Source organism: Prinia subflava (genome assembly GCF_021018805.1).
Source record: "Prinia subflava isolate CZ2003 ecotype Zambia chromosome W unlocalized genomic scaffold, Cam_Psub_1.2 scaffold_22_NEW, whole genome shotgun sequence".
NCBI classification, from domain to species: domain Eukaryota; kingdom Metazoa; phylum Chordata; class Aves; order Passeriformes; family Cisticolidae; genus Prinia; species Prinia subflava.
In genome coordinates, this window is record NW_026960606.1 from 1,617,899 (window position 1) to 1,637,317 (window position 19,419).

Genomic DNA, 19,419 nt, shown 5'->3' on the forward strand with positions numbered 1-19,419 from the left:
CCTCCGAAGAGGATCTGGCATTATGTTTAGCTAGCAGAGCATAAAATGCAGCTCAATCCTTTGCACTAGGGTTCACAGTCATTTTGTGAAGGGATCAGAAACCACTACAGGGAGGTAAACACTTAACTACACTCACATACAGCTCAGCTGTCTCCCTTCACTTCCCTGAGTGGATGAAGAGACCAAATCTGCCTGGGAGGTGATACCTTAAGTTTCCTTATGGTTGTCTCTTCGCAACACCAGACAGTCCATATTCACACACACAACAAAACAGTCCCGCCATTTGCACCGAGAGATCTTTTGTGAAATCCTGAAGACAGAGCCCTAAACTTGACTATGGGATGCTTTTCACCTAGGCGTGTACAGTTTGTAGGAAATTCGAGTCACCCCCCTGGCATTTCTAGAAAACCGCTCACCCTTTTCGGGGTGTCAGGCTAGGTGAGGCTGAAGCGAAAAGTCCTTCCCCTAGTACAGACTATACACAACCTGTAAACCCCTCTGTCTGTCAGGATCCTGTCCGTGACGCCAATTTATGTCACGATCCACCAATATAGGCAGATATCATGATGGTTAATTTTAATCTCAGAGCGGAAAAGACACACAAAGGGACTTCAAATTAATCACAACAGCAGTGCACTTTTACTGAATGTTAACAACACTAGTATGCTATAGATGGAGAGCAAAAAAGAAACAAAGAGAAAAAGAGAGGGGGGGAATAGCTTCCAACAGAAGAGATGAAGTCCTTGTGGTCGTCAGCCAATAGATCCGTCGTCTTCTGTGGGGAGATCTCAGAAGTATTAAGTTAGAAAGTCCCTTTTTATAGTATTTTCAGAAGTGAGGAGCCATTGGCCAAAGAGGTGGAGAAACCTGGGAATCATTGTGATGAGGCCCGTTGCTCTGGGAACCAGGTGCAACTTTTCAGATCAGGGAGGTCTGGGCCTGGTTGCTAGTTCAGGCAGAGAGCACAGGCTGTCCAACCGTGACCTGGTCCATTCCATTGTCCTAGTACAGGTTTCCATGGGAACGCATACCAGTTCTTGGTCCCGCTTACACACCTGCAGGCAACACTTGGCAGACATCCCACCTCAGCCAGGCCAGAACTCCTGTGTTGTGGTCTTTGGGGTTTCAGCCTCCTTCCTTGTTAGACAGTCATGAAGCAGACGAGAAATGTTCAGACTGTCTCTTACAGAGGGAATGAAACCTCCCGAGAAACTCTGGAAGAAAGAAGAAAGAAAAATTCTTAACGCTGCAGCATTCACCTATAAACAGGTGAGGGGCCAGGGCTAGGGGATGGGAAAGGCACTGTCCAATGAAACACAGGCCACATCAAATGTCCCCTAACTTATTCTCTCTGAGAGAGAAGTGAAATATGACCCAAAATGGGGTCAGGAGAATGCAGGAGGAACAGCCTGCAGGGAAATGAAATTCAGCCAGAGAATTTACAAAGTAGCGAAAGGCTGTTGCTACAGCCCTCCATGGGACAGGGGACAGCACAAAATATGCAAAGGCAAGAATCAGCTGGCAGAGCAGGGCCCGAACGGTGAGCACACAGGGCCGTGGACGGCGGGGGATGCACAAAAACAAACACAGGAACAAACACAGCTCCCTGGGAAACTGCGGGCTCCGGGGGAAGGGAGATCGAGTCAAAAATCCTTGAAATAACAACGGGTTGTTTATTAGAATTTAAAGACTTTGATGAGATTGCATTACAGCTTCTTTGCTCCCTGCGTGCAGTGTATTTAATGAAGTTATGAGCAAGTTAGAGGTCTCAGAGGGTAGTTGCATCACAGACCCCTCCCCCTCAGAAACCGCAGGCAGCCCCACCGAACTTGGAGCCGCGCTTGGCTCCACTGAGCCGTGCCTGACCCCGCGCCCTGTCCCACCAAACCTTTGCTGGCTCCCTTGACTCCGCGCATGGCTGACCCAGTCTTGCAGATGTCTCCTGCGGCCATACAGGCAGCCCCCCCGAGCTGGGGCAGCACCCCCTCCCCCTACCCGAGCCAACACATTTTGAACATGGCTTGGAATCGGGCGGTGTCCCTCAGCAGCACTGCGCATGTGCAGCACAGCCGTCCGTACAACAAAATGGCGGTGCCCTTCAAAGACCTTTCTTACAACAGAAGGGCTGCTTCTTGTTCTTTTCCGTACAACAAAATGACAATGCCCTATCTGGAGCATGCGCATTACTGCCGACGCCATTTTGTGGTAACCGAGTCTCACAGCCTCCAAGTACAGTGCCATTTCTGGCCACTTCTATTATTGCAAGGAGTGGGAGGGAGAGAGGAATGAGCAGAAAGTTAGACACGGATAGAAGGGATACAACAGCTAGGAAATGATTTTATCTTAGCAAAGGGGACAGATTTGCAAGATGCAGGCTCACTGAATCCGGAAAGAGACCCCTCAAATTTTAAATCAGAAGATTTTTCAGAAAAAAAAAAATGTTTAAAATCAATTAATTGGACTGAGGTGAGAAGAAAAACAATTAAAGAGAGATTTTTGATTTATTAAAATATGAATATCGATCTAATATCAATATCCAACTGTGACCGACAAAAGCCTCTCTAACAGTTCAAGTTAGAAAGTGTATGTTTATTGCCACGCTGGGCAGCGCGTGGGGTATCTCCCTAATGAGCACTGCAAAGATCACAGGTAATTACAAAGCCTTTAATTTACAAAAGTGTTGAATACACAAAATACAAATGCATATTCATACCCCTGTCACTTCCTCTTCTCCACTTCCTATGCTAATTGACACAAAGGCTATTAAGCGTGCGCAGTTTGTTCCCTGAAATGGGTCGGTGGTCCTTTTGTGAGGAGTGGTCACCAAAAAGAGGAAGTAAAACGAGTCTTCCTCGTTCTCAACTTTCCACCTTTTCAGTGCAGATGTGATTAATGGATGGTAGAACTCCCTGTTTCCTGTTTTCCAGGACTATTTCAGTGGGTTTCTGGAAACAGATTGTTTGCAATTGTCTTGATCAGTTTCTCTGTTTTTCATAAAGTTGACAAGCAATGAGTTATTAGATCCGGGGTAGCTTATCTTAAATCTGGTTTCTTTTAACCATCCTCTGACTTTTAACTGATTTCAGCAAAGCTTATCTATTCATTTCAGCTAAATCAGCAACATCTGTTGTTAACTATAACCTTAGCTTTTCTCAAAGCTTCAAAATCAGTGTCTCATTTCCCCACTTCTTTGAAATTAGTAAATTCTTTTACTCAGTACACAGATTCTTCTTCATCTATCCAAGCCGTACGGCTAGTGTCTTTCAAGACCAATACTGAGTTTTCTCTCAATACCTCCGAGGGTCCAACCAGCGGAGAAATGGCTTAATAAAATAGCGAGACGGCTTCCCAGGATATGCTTTCTAAAATAAAGGTTTTAATAACGGCAAAAATAACAAACATTACAAAATGAAAAGAGATAAGCCGAGCACAGTGTACCAAGCACAGTTACACTGGCTAAGGCATTCCCAAAAAGCCTCGTGCACCCCCTGTGCAGGCTCTTTAGTACTCGATGGTCTAGGTGGGATTATTTGGATCTTTGCCCAATGAGATTGACACTAGGCTTTGAGGTGCACTTCCAAAGCCCTGTCACTGTGTCTGTCCTGGTACTGAGCCAATTGCAGCGAGCAAGCTATAGAAAATTCTAGTTTAACTTCCTTATATAGAAACACCTGCTCAGGTACAGAAATGCACGACTACAGACCAAGCCATATGCCTTTGATAGTGATGTTAAAGCTGCCACTGGTCGTAGCATCCTCCAATTTTAAACAAGTATTACAACAGATAATAATAAATTCATGCTAACCAAAATAAATAACACAATTATAGCGTGGACTAAGGCATTCAGTATACCGGTTGCTGTCGGCAACCACCCAAAAAGCACATCCCACCAATGATGAGACAAATGTTCCTCAAGCCTTTTAAAAACTCCTTTTATGGTCTTTGTGTCATGGTGTATCAAAATTATTGTCTTTTTCTCTCCATCTCCCTCAGGGTTGCTGTTCCCTGAGATTCTCCTCGGGGTTGCTGTTCCCCGAGGTAATAAGGCTTTCAAGCTTCTCTTGCCCAAAAGGTCTCACTCCGGAGCCAGAGAAGACAAACTGAGTCTGCCAGTGCATGTTTCCAAGGTTGTTTATTCTTTATTATCTCTCAGTTCTTTCTCAGCTCTGCAAGGCATCCCCAGCAGAGCAGGACATGTGGCAGACTGGCCGGATCAGAGGGTCCCAGACCCTTTGTACCATTTCTCTGGTCCAACCACCATCCACAACATACTTGTTATTTACAGAATGTTACCAATACTTACTACCTATGCTAACATGTCATTTCTACTCTAAATCAATCCTTTTAATTCAATTCAGCAGAAAATGGGGGAAAAGAACAAGAACAAGGAGGACAGGACCACTCCCCAATTCCTCCATCTTGCCTCTTCAAGCCCATATACAAAAAATCCTAGATTCTACATTTGCACTCTGTGATAAACTAACTACTACTTATTTTGAATTCTCTTGGCTTGTGATTCTTCATGTTAGGTGGGCATTCACTCCCATGGACAGGAATTAGAAGCAGTGTCCTCCTGGGCTCTGTGTGAGGCTGGCTGACCCCCTTGTACAGATCCCAGACCCCCCTGTCTGGTCTCCAAACCCTCCAGGGTGGCCAGAGGGATGTTCTAGACTCTGACATCTCCCCCTCCTGTTTGCATTAAAAATGCTTCTCTGACAATTCTGTTCATGGCCCGCCATATGCATTGAAGCAAACACGGCACAAACATCAGAAGAATCACAAGCCTCAAAAGGAAATACACACATACTCTCAAAAGTTCCCTCTACCATGATAAAAGGTTAAACACATTGAACACTCCATACATCCAAGGCTCACTTTTCATATTAAGTTGGTTCACAGCCTTTTTCCAATTGTCTTATGTTCTCATGATATCTCCTCAAACTTATCTACTCATGTCTCAGCATCAGCAATGAATAATCAATTGCTGTTCTGTTTTCGTCTCACACTGTCAATATCAGTTAACAAATCATTCAGTGCAAGAGAAGTGGCATGGGCATACTTGTTCTGACAACAGCCCCTTTGCTCCAATAGTATTAAAATCATCCCTTATACTGTCTGCATTGCCATCACAACTTGGATCATATTGTTCAAGAGATCTTTCCTCTCTTGCTTTTTTATCGGTGTCATGCTGGGTTTTAACAAAGAAAGTGTCCTATTGCTGCATGGACCACCCTTGAGTTCTGCAGGGATCACAGACTACATCCTGTCTTTACAAATGAAAAAGATTCCTTTTGGGAATTGCATTGAAACCTGGCTTGATAGTTTATCTGACATCTTGGTATAGTTACACCAAGATGATGCACTTTTACAAATCATGGTTTGGAGTGACGTCTATGATATTATCTTTTTTGTGTCACTCCAGAAAAGACCAAATTTTCTGCAAAAATTCTTTTTTGCCGAACCAAAAATTTCTCATTCCCAAGGTTCATAAAGAGCCACAGAAAAGAATTTCATTCAAACATCCCATTTGTCTACTAGTTTGAAAATGAACTGTGAAATAGCTGGAGAGATGTCTTCTGGGATCGCCTACCTGCTCGATCACCTGCTTGCTAACAAACTCATAAAACATGTTGAAAAGAATTTCCCTGATCTTGAGTATATCAAACGAAAGATGCTCAACTCTGATACATTGGCCAGTTTCCCAACCATTCTCTCTTGACTGAATCATGGGCGAAACCACCCCACTGCCTAAGGCAAGCGGTGAAAACAGAAGGCACAAGTATAACACTTGATTAAACTGCTTGTTCAAAGGCCTCACTCTCTGTGGGAATCTCTGAAATGCAACACCACTCAAGTCCCAAGAGAAATCCCAAGTCCCAGTATCTTCTGCATGCCAAACAAAGAGATGTCTGCAGTCTTGACACCAGCTCACTTCTCCGTTTCTGGACCAGCGCCTGATGCCGTTGACTGTGGCAGAGGTTCTCGTGCCTTGCTGATGCTCATTTTCAGCTCCTGTGAAAACACAAGCACAATCCCTGCCCCAAACCTTCAATTTGAATGATTTTCCAATCCATCCTGTCTCTGGGTTTCTGCTCAAGACTAAAGGATTCTCTTCACATTTCTCTTCCAGTTCCACTTGATGCTCGGTGAAGTGGACTCTACGAAAGAACTTGTCAAAAGTTTAAAACATACTAAATTTTCCTCAACATTCAGAATTGTGCTTAAATTTCCACTCAACATTCCTCCCCTATCCTTTTGAACCATGAAGGTTATTTCAATTTTTTGGAGATATAAAACATGACATGAGTACTATAAAACATGACAAAAGACTTCAATGAAAAAAATGCTCAACACAAAGAAAAAATTCAGCATACCAATGAAAATGAAACGTAATTATCAAAACATTTTTGCCATCACCTCAGAGACTGCAAACTGTTGAAACACTTTCCTTCAGTGAAGATCCTGATACCCTTTCCCGGGCAAGGATACCAGGTTTCACCTCAAAGTTGATTCAGCTCTTATATTAGTACAATCAAATTGCCAAGTCAAGATAACTTGCATATTATTTTTTGGAGCGTAAACCTCTGGGCTTTGTTGGCAAGCAACATCCGTCCAAGTTAAAATCAGAGTCTGGCCAGGACTCAAACTTCAACTTGGAGTGATGCTCTTTAGTATATTCTTTAAATAAAACCTCTAACAACAAAGAACATAAAATGCCCAAAATACAACAAACTGTTATAACATTTTTAAACATTTAAGATGAAAAATTGATCAGATCACTCAGGAACTCATCTTTTCTGGAACTTTTCTTGAAAACACCAATTGGAACAATCACAGGATCAAAAGCTGATGGAAAAATCATCAGTGACGCTGCAGATATTTCTCTCCAAGACTTTCTGAAAAACACTTAAAGATTTAACAAACTGAAGTGCAGTGTCTCTACTCACACAAGAGGTACTAAAACAAGCCCAAAATCTCATTCCAAGAGAAATGCATAACACAGTTAAAAAATCAAATGAAACTTCAAAAGGACATGCAAAAACATTGCATAAAACATACAAGATTGATTACAAAAGAAACAAACTATATACTTAAAATGAAACTTAAGAAAAAATTCTGACTTGCACTTAACAATACAACTACATTTTTCAACGACAGCATTTACGAAATGCTTAAATGGCTAAAAAACAAATAGAAAAATTTAAAATGACAAATGCTGTCTGAAAAACCCTATAAACAAATGACAAAGCATAAAAACTGTAATATCAACTTACAAGTACTATCAATTTTTATATATATTTTCACACTATATAATCAATAGATCAATGCTTAACATGTCAACAAATTATCTTTCAAGACTCTCATACACTTATGAATTCAAAATGAAACACAAAAGACTGAAACAATTCACAACCAACAATAAAATCAAGGATCTAACAAATTGTATCTTCTCCTCAAATCTTATTTTTCAGTGTTCCATCATCATCATTTAAATTGAAACTGTTTTATTTCTGGAGAGAAATAACTAAACTTTGCAAATTAAACAAATATACCTTTTATAAATTGTAAATCACCTTTTAAATCAACCAACACTTAAATTCAACATAAATAAATCTTGATAAAAAATCTACAACTTGCAGTAACCTTATAAAATCCATGTACAGCAAATCAATAAAATATAGATTCATTACTAATTAAACTTCATGAAGCTCAAATATAAACTTAAACTCATGAGGGCCCAAACTTGAAATAAACTTTAAAATTATATAATTAACAATATGTAACTCAAACTCGAACCAAACCACACAAAAATCAATCTCAACAACAGTAAAATGTGGAAACATAACTCAAATTTACACACAATGAATAACTCTGGCTAAAAGCTCATTTCCATTTCATTTTCTATTTTATCTTTTTTATGGTAGGATGTCCCTTTCTCACATTGTGTTTCCCACACAATGATGGATTGCTCCACAACAAAGGACAAATGATTGTATTTTCTTCTTCTGGTCTTTTTCTTACAATGTTCACATGCTGTTCTGTTGAAGCACTTGTTGAAGTGCTGTGAGAATTCCTTCATCCCCGGCTTGGAGGATCCTTTCAAGCTGGTTTCTTCAGATGTCTACCTGCACTGATGTGCCACGCTGAGGTGTGTCCACTTCACTGCATGCCTCTGCCATTTCTGCCTTCACCATCTCTGCCAGAGATGGTTGACCAGGCATTGCACTGATGATGCATCTGCATTCTGCATTGGCATTCCCAAATGCCAGGAATTGAAGCAGGTGTAGCTTTGCTATTTCACTGTTCACTTGCCTGTTCATTGCACTTTTGGGACAACTGGGGAATGACATGAAAGACTCTGAAGGTCCTTGCTGGATTATTGTATAAATGTTTTCAGGTGTTTCAGTCAATGGAATTGGCAAAATTGTTTTTTGTGCTGTATTTCTGATGTCTGCCAGCACCTGTCATGGCAAGACCCTGGCTTGAATTTTGGGTCTGTCATGTGGCATGTCCCCTGCCACCTGCAACATGGTGAGAGTTGCATTAAATCCTTCTTGGTATCTGTTCCTCAGTTCATCAAGGGCTTTCCTTCATTTAGCATTCCTTCAAAAACTGTTTGAAGTACAGAGATTTCAAACCATTTTCTCGCATCACTTTTCTCCAGTCTCTGAGCACATTGTGATCCGATTGCTCCCATCTTGGATTTGCATCCTGTAAATCATAAGTCATTGGTAACACAATACTTTCCATGCTTCACTATATCAAAGCTCTTTTCTTTCAATGCTTTCTTTCTGATTTCTTTGCAGTTTGTTATAATTCTTTCATTCTGTGAATTTGCAGGAATGTGATTCAATTGCTGTTGCCAGGATGCTGTTTCTTCCATTTTGGAGCTTGCTGACATTTCTGGTTTTTCTGGAATTTCTGACTTTTCTTTCTCTCCTGCTTGAGGAGTGGATATTGTAAATCATTTTTCCTGTATGAGGACTGGGGAATGGCTTTCTCTGTGCTGCACATAATACCTATGTGGCACAGTGAAGGGAAATCAGGGCTGGAATTTCTGCTGACCCAGCAGGTAGCCTTGGTATAAATGTGTAGGGATTATTTGCAGAGGATTCAGAAAGGGTGTGGCTACCTTGTGCTAGAAGGGGTAATTGAGGGAAATACATTGCTAAATTCGGAAAAAATTCCAGAGCACAGTCTTTCAACTGAAGAAATAATTGGTTTTAAAAAATCTTTTGAAAAAAAAAGATGATTGTGATTGAGTGGAAAAAGAAGTTTGTGCTGCAGCCCAAACATCATGTTGAGTTTGAACTGATGTGCTGTCACCAACGGCGAATATTTGCTGTCATGGGTTGGTGCTAGCCAGATGCCAATGCACCCATGAATATGTTTTTCCTAACAACTACTGTGGGATGTGATCAAGAACAGAGCAGATCAGGCTCCAAACTTGGAAAGAAAAAGGAAACTTTATTAAACTACATAAGAACAGAAAATAGAAAAGAAAACAAAAACCCTAAACACACAAAAACCAGAAATGAAAACCTCCCAGAACATTTCTTCTCCTCCCCCAATTTCCACCCTTCCACACTCCAACATTTAACACTTACATATTGCCTCCCATCTTACTTGCTTAAACCAAAACCCTGGGTTCCCAATCAAAGTCATCATCACTCAGAAAGAACCAATCTTCAATTCATCCAGGGAGAGAGGAGTCTCTCTCGCACCATAGACCCCCCACAGGAAACACAGGTCCACCCTCCCGTGTTCCCATGTCACCCGTGGCACCACCCGGAGAAGTCTGCCAGGGTGACACCCTCCTTTCCATGTCCAGTGCTCTCACCACTGTCCATGGACCAAAACCGCATATAGGGCTCTTTTAAGGATGCTTGGCCAAGTACCAAAAACCAGCCATCTTCTCATACTGGGACAGCAGTCCCCCCTACATTTACCCCTGGGGCCGAGGGTTCCAAGAACAGAGATCTTCATCCCTCAAGACAGAGGGCGCCATGTTGCCATGAGGTTTTTCCTGTGTGTCAAGTGCTCATGTTGAAAGAGAATATGCAGCTTCTCTCATGCCTGGTAATGTAAACACTGGCCATGTTTTGCTAACTGTCTTTCATTGTTTACATACTTCTAGTTGGGAGGAGAAAAGGTGATGGAAGGTTAGTTTGACCAGTGTTGATTAGGAGGTGGGAATTTCATCCTCCAATGGATGGACATTATAGGAGATGTATATAAGTTACTTTGTAAATAAACTTCAGGAGTTCCTGCCTCCTGCTCTGATCTGCTCACAACCCAGAAAATGTCTCCTGAGTTCCTCTCTTATCATCAGGATCAGCTGCGGCAGGCGCCACCACACCCTCTTCTTCTCTTCTCTGTTTGCTCCACTCCTACAGTAGCAAATCACTGCCACAGTCTTTGGTTTCGAGCCAACTGCATCCACCCAAATACAGTCTTATTTATGTTCAGGAGGATTCAGGGTCCGTCTATGGCTAACATTATGCAAGAAAAGTCCAGCCCAAAAAGCCACTCCTCTTTGTCTCTGCCCATCTGGGATTCTTTTCATCTTCCTTTGACATCTCACTCCCAGGCTGTCTCTCTCTCTCTCTTCTCTCAAACTACCAGCCAAGAGAATCAATGTCTGGAAAAAGTTTTCTTCTGCCAAGAAAGAGTTAAAAGTCTCTGGCTCCCGGCAGGGCCGCAGGCTCAGCACTCCCCCACTCAGCCGGGCACCTTTCTCCCCCCTCGCTCCTTCTCTGCTGCCGGCCGCTGCCAATATCAATTTTGAAGCGGCAGTTTCTCTCTGGGGGGGAGGGAGAGGGGAACGGGGATGGAAGGCACCTCCACAGTTCTCCACCCTTCCATCCTGGATGGGGGCTGGCTCGGCTCCAGTCCCTTTCACTCTGTTCTCCCCCCAGGGCACCAGCCTACCTCAGCCTGGCCGCATGGTTTCCTTCCTCCACCCAGCCTTGTAAGCTGTGCAGGGGAGGAGGAGAGGATGCGTGCTCTTCTGAAACCGGAACCAAAGACGAAATCCCTCTGGAAGTCCTTGCTTTTAACTCCTTGTGTTCTCAGAGGCATGTCTAACCTTTCAGTGGCCACTCCAGGTGACAACATTCAAACCTGACCACTGATTGGTTTGACCACAACTTCCTGGAAAACTCACTTCTCCCTCAAACCAGGACACTGAGCTAGAATATCCTGAACTTTCTTGTTATAGAGAGCTGATGAAAGCTTTCTTCGTTGTTTTTGTTTTTGTTGTTGGAGCTGTGCAATCAGCCTGGAAATCCGTTGCAATGTTGCTGTTCCACCACGTGTGGCGCTGTCTCTGAGCCAGCTGGGTTCAGCGTTTACTCGCCTGGCTGGCCAGGCCGTTCTGACTGAACTGAGGGATTCGGGGTTGATAATAACATTGAGGGGGTACCTGGCAAGGCTGACTCTGTGCCAATGTTGTGGTACAATGGGCATGTTTGTGAGAAATTCTTTGCCCTGATCACTGCAGCTTTTGGGTGTTGCTGCGTGTTTCTTGTAAATCTTAAATGCTGTGCATTGCCGTCATGCAACATCGTTCCCCTCTCCTTTCTGAGGATGGGAGAACTACAATCCTTGTGATGCATGCTTTAAAAAGCTGCAATTTTGCAATTTTGTCACTCGCGTAGCGCCGGCTGGGTGCTGCGAGCATATTTGCTGTTTTGCTTTAATTATTTCAATGCCTTGGCATTGCTGCATATTTGCTTTTAATTTCGGTCGTGCACTGAGGTTGCTGCGGGAGGGTCCCGCTATCTGAGCACTGCTGTGGTGAGAGGGAATGGGCGGAACGCTGCTTGCGTTTGCTGGGAGGGGGTGGGGAGGGGGGCGGTGCCCAGAGGGAAATCCCACCCTGGCCCCGCCTCGCCCCTGTCTGCACCTGCATGGGGGCTTGGAACGAAACGCCTCCGGCGTGGCCATGCCCCTCCTCCGCCTTCTCTGACGTGGCAAAGCCTGAAAAGACGCACTCTCTCTGCTCTCTCCCGGGGTCCGCCTCGACCTGATCTGCGCTGGTGCTCCTTACAAATCCCGCCGGCGCCTGTGTTTCCTGCATCCCCGCCGCTTGTGCTGGACTGGTGCCCCCGGTCCCTGCCTCGCTTTCCACGGTCTGCGTCATCACCGTGTGTCCTGCCCGTGCCACAGACAAGCGCGGTGTCCGCAGGCAGGGTGTCCCCATGGTCCGCGTCCCCCCAACGCAGGGCGTCCCCCAACTGCCCCGCACGGCTTGGTTTGGAGCGCCTGATCTGCCCTTCGCTCAGTGACTGCTGCCTGCGATCCCTCCACTCCTTTCCCCTTTGTCTGTCCCTGTCCAGCTGTGGCAGGCGTGGGGGGGGGGGGGAATGAGGGGGTGGGGGGGGGCGCAGCGCTTTGTCCCTCTGTGTTCGCTGTTTGGAGGGAGGGAGCTGTGGGGACATGGAGGCAGGGTCTGTGTTGGGCTCCCCACGCCTCCTTCCCGGGGAACGCGTATCGTGGCGGGGGGGCAAGCCTCAAAAAAAAAAAAAAATAAACAGGAAGATCCATATCCTCCTGCTTGGTAGGATGGATCAGTAGTTTCCGCCTTCTTGGGACCAGTGATAGGGTGCTTGTGGGGACCCTGGGGAAATTAGGTAAAAACCACTTTTTTCCCTCATTCACCCATCGCGACCACGCCTCCTGTCCTGCCTCCTTTTGCTTGCTGGTGTGGTGTGGCCCCGTTTCCACCTCCCTGCTCGAGGAGGCAGCAGCCTCTGTCACTGGCCGCACGGCGAGTGCAGCGGGCTCTGTGAACGTTCTCGTGGGCGACCCAATCCAGCCTTCCCCAGCCCCGCGATGCACGGAGGAGATTGCTCTGCTCGCCACCTGTCCCGTCTTCCCCTGGCACGGCGGCACCGCCCGCCTCCGCTTTCGCATCAGCTCTGAGCTGTGCGAGCACTCATGGCCACTGAACCTGCCCTGTATTCTTGGTGTAAATGGCATTTCATAAAAATCACCCAGAAACGATTCGTTCTCCTCACTTTCTTGCTCTGACCGATTCAAAGGCGACTGTGAAAGCTCGCCTTCTCCCTATTTTATTTCTTCACCCTCTGTTTCCAACCCCTCTTCCCTGCTAATGTTTTCTTCCCAGTGCAGGGCGTCTGTGGACTACCCTCCCCCATGCTGTGTGTTCCCCCCCCCGGCCCTGGCGGCACGGCTGGTGTTCCTTCCCCCGCCCTTCCCCCTCCCTCCCTTGTTTTGCAATGGGGGATGGGGAGGGCAGCTCGAAATGGCCGCGGGCCGCCCGCTTCACTGTCCTTGCCGAGGTGTGGGATGGGCGATGGATTTGGAACTCTGGGGCACTTGAATGTCTCTGCCTAAGTTTATACTTGCGTGTAGAGGACTCAATTTCATAAAATATCATATCAAGGATGAATGAGGAGCTGTAATTTTCCTGGAGTTGGTGAGGACGTTTGTGGCAGGCTTATAGATTGTGGTGGAGTTGGGGAAACTGCTAGAGACTGATTTTGAGCGTCCCCTCCCTTTTCTGGGGTTGTGCTCGAGATGTGGGCTCGGTGTTGCTCAGAGGGCTGGGAATCTGATTCCTCTTTGCCTCTCTGCTGCCGTGGGAATTTTAATTCTTCCCCAGTATTCTGTGATATTATTTCCAGCAATGCTCTTGCTGGTGCTAACAATTTGAGAGCTGCTTTATCTCTCATTGTGGCTTTTTGATATAGTTTTCTGTTCACCTCTTTCCAAAATTCCGTTTGGAAGAGTAGTTCCGTTCTACAGTGTGGAATTCCGAGGCGAATCCAATGTTAAAGAGCTGCTGGCTCTTTGTTAAATAAAGCTGCAAGTTATGCAGCAGTGATGCTTTGCCGAGTTAAGATACGTAGCTATTTCTGGGATACATTCCCCCCGTGCTCTGGGTTTTTGACCGGTCTCACCTAGGTGCAAGTTCTTCCTCCCTGTGGAACTGGAACTGGTGTTGTCCCTTGCTGTCTGGCAGCTGTGGGATGACACAGCCCTGGGACCCTGGGTCTACGTTGCCCCGGATAGCTCAGTCGGTAGAGCATGAGACTCTTACTCTTCAGGGTTGTGAGTTCAAGCCCCACATTGAGCACCACTCTCTCAGGGATGCTGTTCCCCGAGGTAATAAGGCTCTCGAGCTTCTCTTGCCCAAAAGGTCTCACGCCGGAGCCAGAGAAGACAAGCTGAGTCCACCAGTGCATGTTTCTAAGGTTGTTTATTCTTTATTATCTCTCAGTTCTTTCTCAGCTCTGCAAGGCGTCCCCAGCAGAGCAGGACTGGGGCGGATCAGAGGGTCATGGACCTTTTGTATCATTTCCCTGATCCAACCACCATCCACAACGTACTTGTTATTTACAGAATGTTACCAATACTCACTACCTATGCTAACGTCATTTCTACTCTAAACCAATCCTTGTAATTCAACTCAGCAGAAAATGGGGGACGAGAGCAAGAACAAGGAGGACAGGACCACTCCCCATTTCCTCCATCTTGCCTCTTCAACCCCATATACTAAAAATCCTAGATTCTACATTTACACTCTGTGATAAACTAGCTACTACTTATTTTGAAATCTCTCAGCTTGTGATTCTTCATACAATGTGGGCATTCACTCCCATGGACAGGGATCAGAGGCAGTGTCCTCCTGGGCTCTGTGTGAGGCTGGCTGACCCCCTTGTACAGATCCCAGACCTCCCTGTCCAGTCTCCAAACCCTCCAGGGTGGCCAGAGGGATGTCCTCGACTCGGCCGCATCTCCAATTTCTTTTAAGATTTCTCTCAATTTGTGATCTTTCATCAATTGAGCAACTAAAGTCAAATTCATTCCTATGGGCACAGGCAGTATCTCCTGCACAGTGGCTAAGTTGGCCTTTATATATTGATGTGATATTACAGGTGCCCGATAGGAAAAATCATATCCCTTAATTCTAACAAAATTGCAAACACACAAATTGAATTGAGTCTCATCTATAATTTGGTTGTGTATCCTTATGATGGGGCATTCAGTCCTAAGACAGACACAACCTTGTCCCATATACACAAGTGAAGTTGTCCGTTTGCCTGGATGTGTTTCAAAGTGACAAATAGTTTGATCTGTATCCAAACAAGTGTCTTTGTCACCTTCTAATGTCCCTTCACATATGTATCCTAGTTGTCTCCTCATAGTACAGGGCTCTAGATTAATGGTTTGCCATTTTCCTTCAATTTCTCCTGCCCACATCCTGTGCTCAGAAGGGTACAATACTGTTCTCTCATGGTTTAATCCTAAGGAGACTATTGGATGTATTAGGTCCACTGAGGCATTGTGTATAGTTAAAACAAAGGCTGTCACCATACTGGTCACAGGGTTATAGGTGAAATGGACCAACATCCACCAAGACTGAAGTTCCCTCTCCATATCAGAGGCATTGTCCCAAACAATCTTGGGAATTTCAGCAGGGAATGTTCCCTCTCTACCTTCCCTGATGACTGCAGCAGCCACTGATCGCATCTACAGTTGTGCTTGAGTACACCCTAGAGCCAGCAAGATGTTTTCACTAGCTGTGCCTAGCACATTAATTATTACCTCATGATCTCGCTCCTCTGTATTTTCCCATTCTGGTAATATTTGGGTCAATTTCCAATGATTGTTACCCAGTGCTAGTAGAGACGATTGCAAAGGTGGTTGTAGTTTGACTAAATCGCTCCCTACTGAGGTTAATGTATTCATCAGCACTTCTGAATCTATTGTGTTCAGCACTCCCAGTCCTGTCCCTAGCAACCCAGTGAGATCCCTCTTACTCCTAAAATTAGGAGGTGTACTTTTTTGAAGCCAAGTGGTCCAGTCCATAAAGGAGTTCCTGAGAAATGGGGCACATTCTGGCTGAACGTGATAAGCATTTACCTGTACTCCCATTTCTACTCGTTTCAAAGACCACTTTGGGTTAACTATCAGCTTCTGAACTCCTGTCTTCTTAATAGCATATGGCCCAATTCTGGTAACTACAGGAGTTATTTGTTCCTCTACTTCTGGAATAGCTGGCATCTGGGTGATCACAGCCTTTCTTGGCACTGGTGGAGTAATCTTGTTCTGGTCCTTATGGAGCTCAGCACATATCTGGGTGATGTTAAAGTCAATATCATACCCTCTTATTGCACACCCCTCTATTTTGAGTCTAAACTGAGGACACTTACTCAAGCATTTGTCACAGCATTCAGGACTAATCCAGATGGGTCTCATGGGTGGGTGGTAAGCCTCATGGAATCCATCCTGTACGAACGCATATTTACAACCCCAAACATTTCTTCCTTCCCACAAGCTTGCATTCGTGACTTTTAGCATCTTGTTTAAAGCCTTACGAGAGTAAGGGTCATAAGCTCTTCCTTGGCACCAGTATATCCTAGTCACATTATACCTACGTGGTATTGCGCTGACTCTTGTTATGGCTAAGGTAATTACTACAATAGTTACAACTTTCCACATAATGTCCATAACTATTAGTTAATTTATTTGTGTTTCCGAGTGAGCTTCAGCTTCAGTTCATTATTGCCTGGTGTGACCTTCCTGGGGCTTTCTTCACTCGGGAGTGATGGATCCAGGCCTTCTGTTCTTTGATCTTGATTGCATTGAAGGTAGTGAGGAGCACCTGGAATGGTCCTTCCCACTGCAGTTCCAAGGTCTTTTCTGCAAAAGACGTAATGTACACATAATCCCCAGGTTGTACATCATGTACTGGCCCATCTAGTTCTCTGTTTCGAGCTCCAGCCACATATTTTGCAATTTCTCTGAGTTGTTTATATAGGGCCATCATATATCTATGTAGGGTTTCTTCCCCTACTTGAATGGGTGTTGTTCCCTCTTGAACTGCATATGGCCTTCCATATAATATTTCAAAAGGGCTAAAAAAGGGAGTAGTCAAAGGACATGGCAGCACAAGACTACACCTATTGTTCTGAGTCTCTGGGAGCTTCCCTCAGAGGGGAGATAATGCAAGCTTTGGGAAAGGTAAAAGCTAGAGGGGCAGTTGTGCTCTGTTGCTCTCAGCATCGAGGAGGACAGTCAAGATGCCCCTCTGTCGTGGTTGGGGGGGGAGGTGAATTTTTCCAGGGGGATGTGGGCAGGCCAATCAGTGATCAGGTTTTGTGCTGGCACTTGGATTGGCCACTCGGAGGTTTGGACACGCCTCTGAGGACACAAGGGGTTAAAAGCAGGACTCCAGGGGGGTTCGGCCTCTTTTGGATTCCGGTTTAAGCAGACAGACATCTCAGGCCTCCTCCCCCCGCCCAGCCACGAGGCTGGGTGGGGGAGGGGAAACACGTGGTCAGGCTCAGGTAAGCCGGAGCCCCAGGGGGCAGGGAAGAGAGTGAACAAGACTGGGAGCTAGCCCCCATCCAGGATGGAGGGGTGGAAAACTGTGGAGGTGCCTTCCGTCCTGTTTCCCCCCCCCCCCTCCGGGAGAAGGTGCCCAGCTTCGTGTGGGAGTTGCCGAGCCTAGGAGTGCCTGAGCCTGCAGCCCTGCATGGAACCAGGAACTGTTAACTCTTTCTTGGCAGAAGGAAACTTTTTTCCAGACATTGATTCTCATGGCTAGTAGTTTTAGAAGAGAAAAAGAAACAGCCTAGGACTGAGATGATAAAGGAAGATGAAAGAACCCCAGATGGGCAGAGATTGAAGAGGAGTGGCTTTTGAGCTAGACTTTTCCTGCATGTTAGCCATAGACTGAACTTGAGTCTCCTTTGAACATAAACTGCATTTGGGTGGGTGCAGCTGCCTCTGCTTTTGCTACAGTGACTGGCACTTTAAGAGTGGAGTGAACAGAGAAGAGAAGGGAGAGGGTGTGGTGGCGCCCTCTGCCTGCAGAGAAAAAAAGCCCTTGGCCCCAGGGGAAAGATGGGGAGAGCTCGGCATGCAAGCATCCTTAAAAGAGCCCTATAGCAGCTTTGGCCCATAGACAGTGGTGAGAGCACTGGACATTGAAAAGAGAGTGTCACCCTGGCAGACTTCTCCCAGCAGTGCCACGGGTAACATAGAAACACATAAGGGGTAGACTTGTGTTTTCTAAAGAGCAGTCTGTGGTGCGAGAGAGGCTCCTCTCTCCTTTGCTGAATTGAAGATTAGTTTTTTTAAGTAGTGATTGTTTAATTTAAAACCCAAAGTTTTGGTCTATAGAAAGTAACGTGTAGAGAGTAGAAATTAGGAGAGAAGAAGAAATGTTCCAAGAAGTTTTCATTTCTGTTTTTTTATTTTTTATTTCTGTTCCTATGTAATGTAATAAAGTTTTGTTCTCTGTTTTCAAGTTTTAGGCCTGCTCTGCTCTGTTCTTGACCACATCTCACAGTAGCTCATTAAGAAAAACATACACTCATAAGTGCATTAACATCTGGCCAGTGCTAACCCATGACACAAACTCATAAAACATGTTGAAAAGAATTTCCCTGATCTTGAGTGTATTAAACAAAATATGTTCAACTGATGCATTGGCCACAGTTTCCCAACCATTCTCCCTTGATTGACTCATGGACAAAATCACTCCACTGCCTAAGGCAATTGGTGAGAACACTGTAAGAGCTTCTCAGTGACAGCAGAGTCGGCAACAAAGTATCTCTATAAGCAAAGCAACTGTAGTAGCATGTGGTTTATTGTGAGAGCCTTGCTTGTAGCTGCTAGGCAAAGCTAAAGCAGGCCAGGAGAGCAGGAAAAGTTAGGGAAGAGAGAGGGGAAAGGAGAGGGAAAAGAGAGGGGGGAAAGAGCAGGGGAAAAGGGAGGAGGGCAAAAGAGGAGGAGGTTCTGAATACCATACAATAAATATCTTTCCAAGCTGAATAGTCTGTGTTGGACCAACCAATCTAATACAAGATAACAACATTTACATACAGCCAATAGAACTGTCCCATTTCCTAAGGCAAGCAGGAGGGCATTGTTTAATCAAGGGAGCTGGCCCTCAGCTTGGCACATCATTATTCACTAGCTGATGGCCCTGTACCCACACCCTAAATCTCAAAGCTTGCTTTCATTTCTATCTTGGTTGTTGATCTCATACTCCCAGAATCTAAACCACCATATTTGCAAGGTCTTTCTACTTCATCCTTCCCAACAGAACACGAGGCATAACACTTCATTGAACTACATGTTCAAAGGCCTCACTCTCTCTGGGAATCTCTGAAATACAACACCACTCAAGTCCCAAAAGAAATCCAAGTCCCAGAGTCCTTTGCGGGCAGTCTTGGCATCAACACCAGCTCATGTTCGGGGGCTCATTTCTCTGCTTCTGGGGTCAGCGTCTGCATGCCGTTGACTTTGGCAGAGTTTCTTGTGCCTTGCTCACACTCATTTTTCAGCTCCTGTGAAAACAGAAGCACAACCCCTGGCACAAGCCTTCAATTTGAATGATCTCTCAATCCATCCTATCTCTGGGTTTTTGCTCAAGAC

At 45.2% G+C, this 19,419-nt stretch overlaps 2 long non-coding RNA genes across 2 annotated transcripts in view; one reads left to right on the plus strand and one right to left on the minus strand.

The window, feature by feature from the left end:
- Positions 1-616: 616 nt before the first annotated feature.
- LOC134564886 (uncharacterized) lies at positions 617-2,129 on the minus strand. The gene is made up of 2 exons (XR_010083691.1): positions 1,889-2,129; positions 617-1,214 (listed from the first exon to the last, which is right to left on the minus strand). It is a non-coding gene; the product is annotated as an uncharacterized LOC134564886 (long non-coding RNA).
- The window catches only part of LOC134564887 (uncharacterized), a 32,495-nt gene continuing 14,204 nt past the window's right edge, over positions 1,129-19,419 (plus strand). The window contains exon 1 of the long non-coding RNA XR_010083692.1: positions 1,129-1,269. This is a non-coding gene — a long non-coding RNA (uncharacterized LOC134564887). The remainder of the gene's footprint in view (positions 1,270-19,419) is intronic.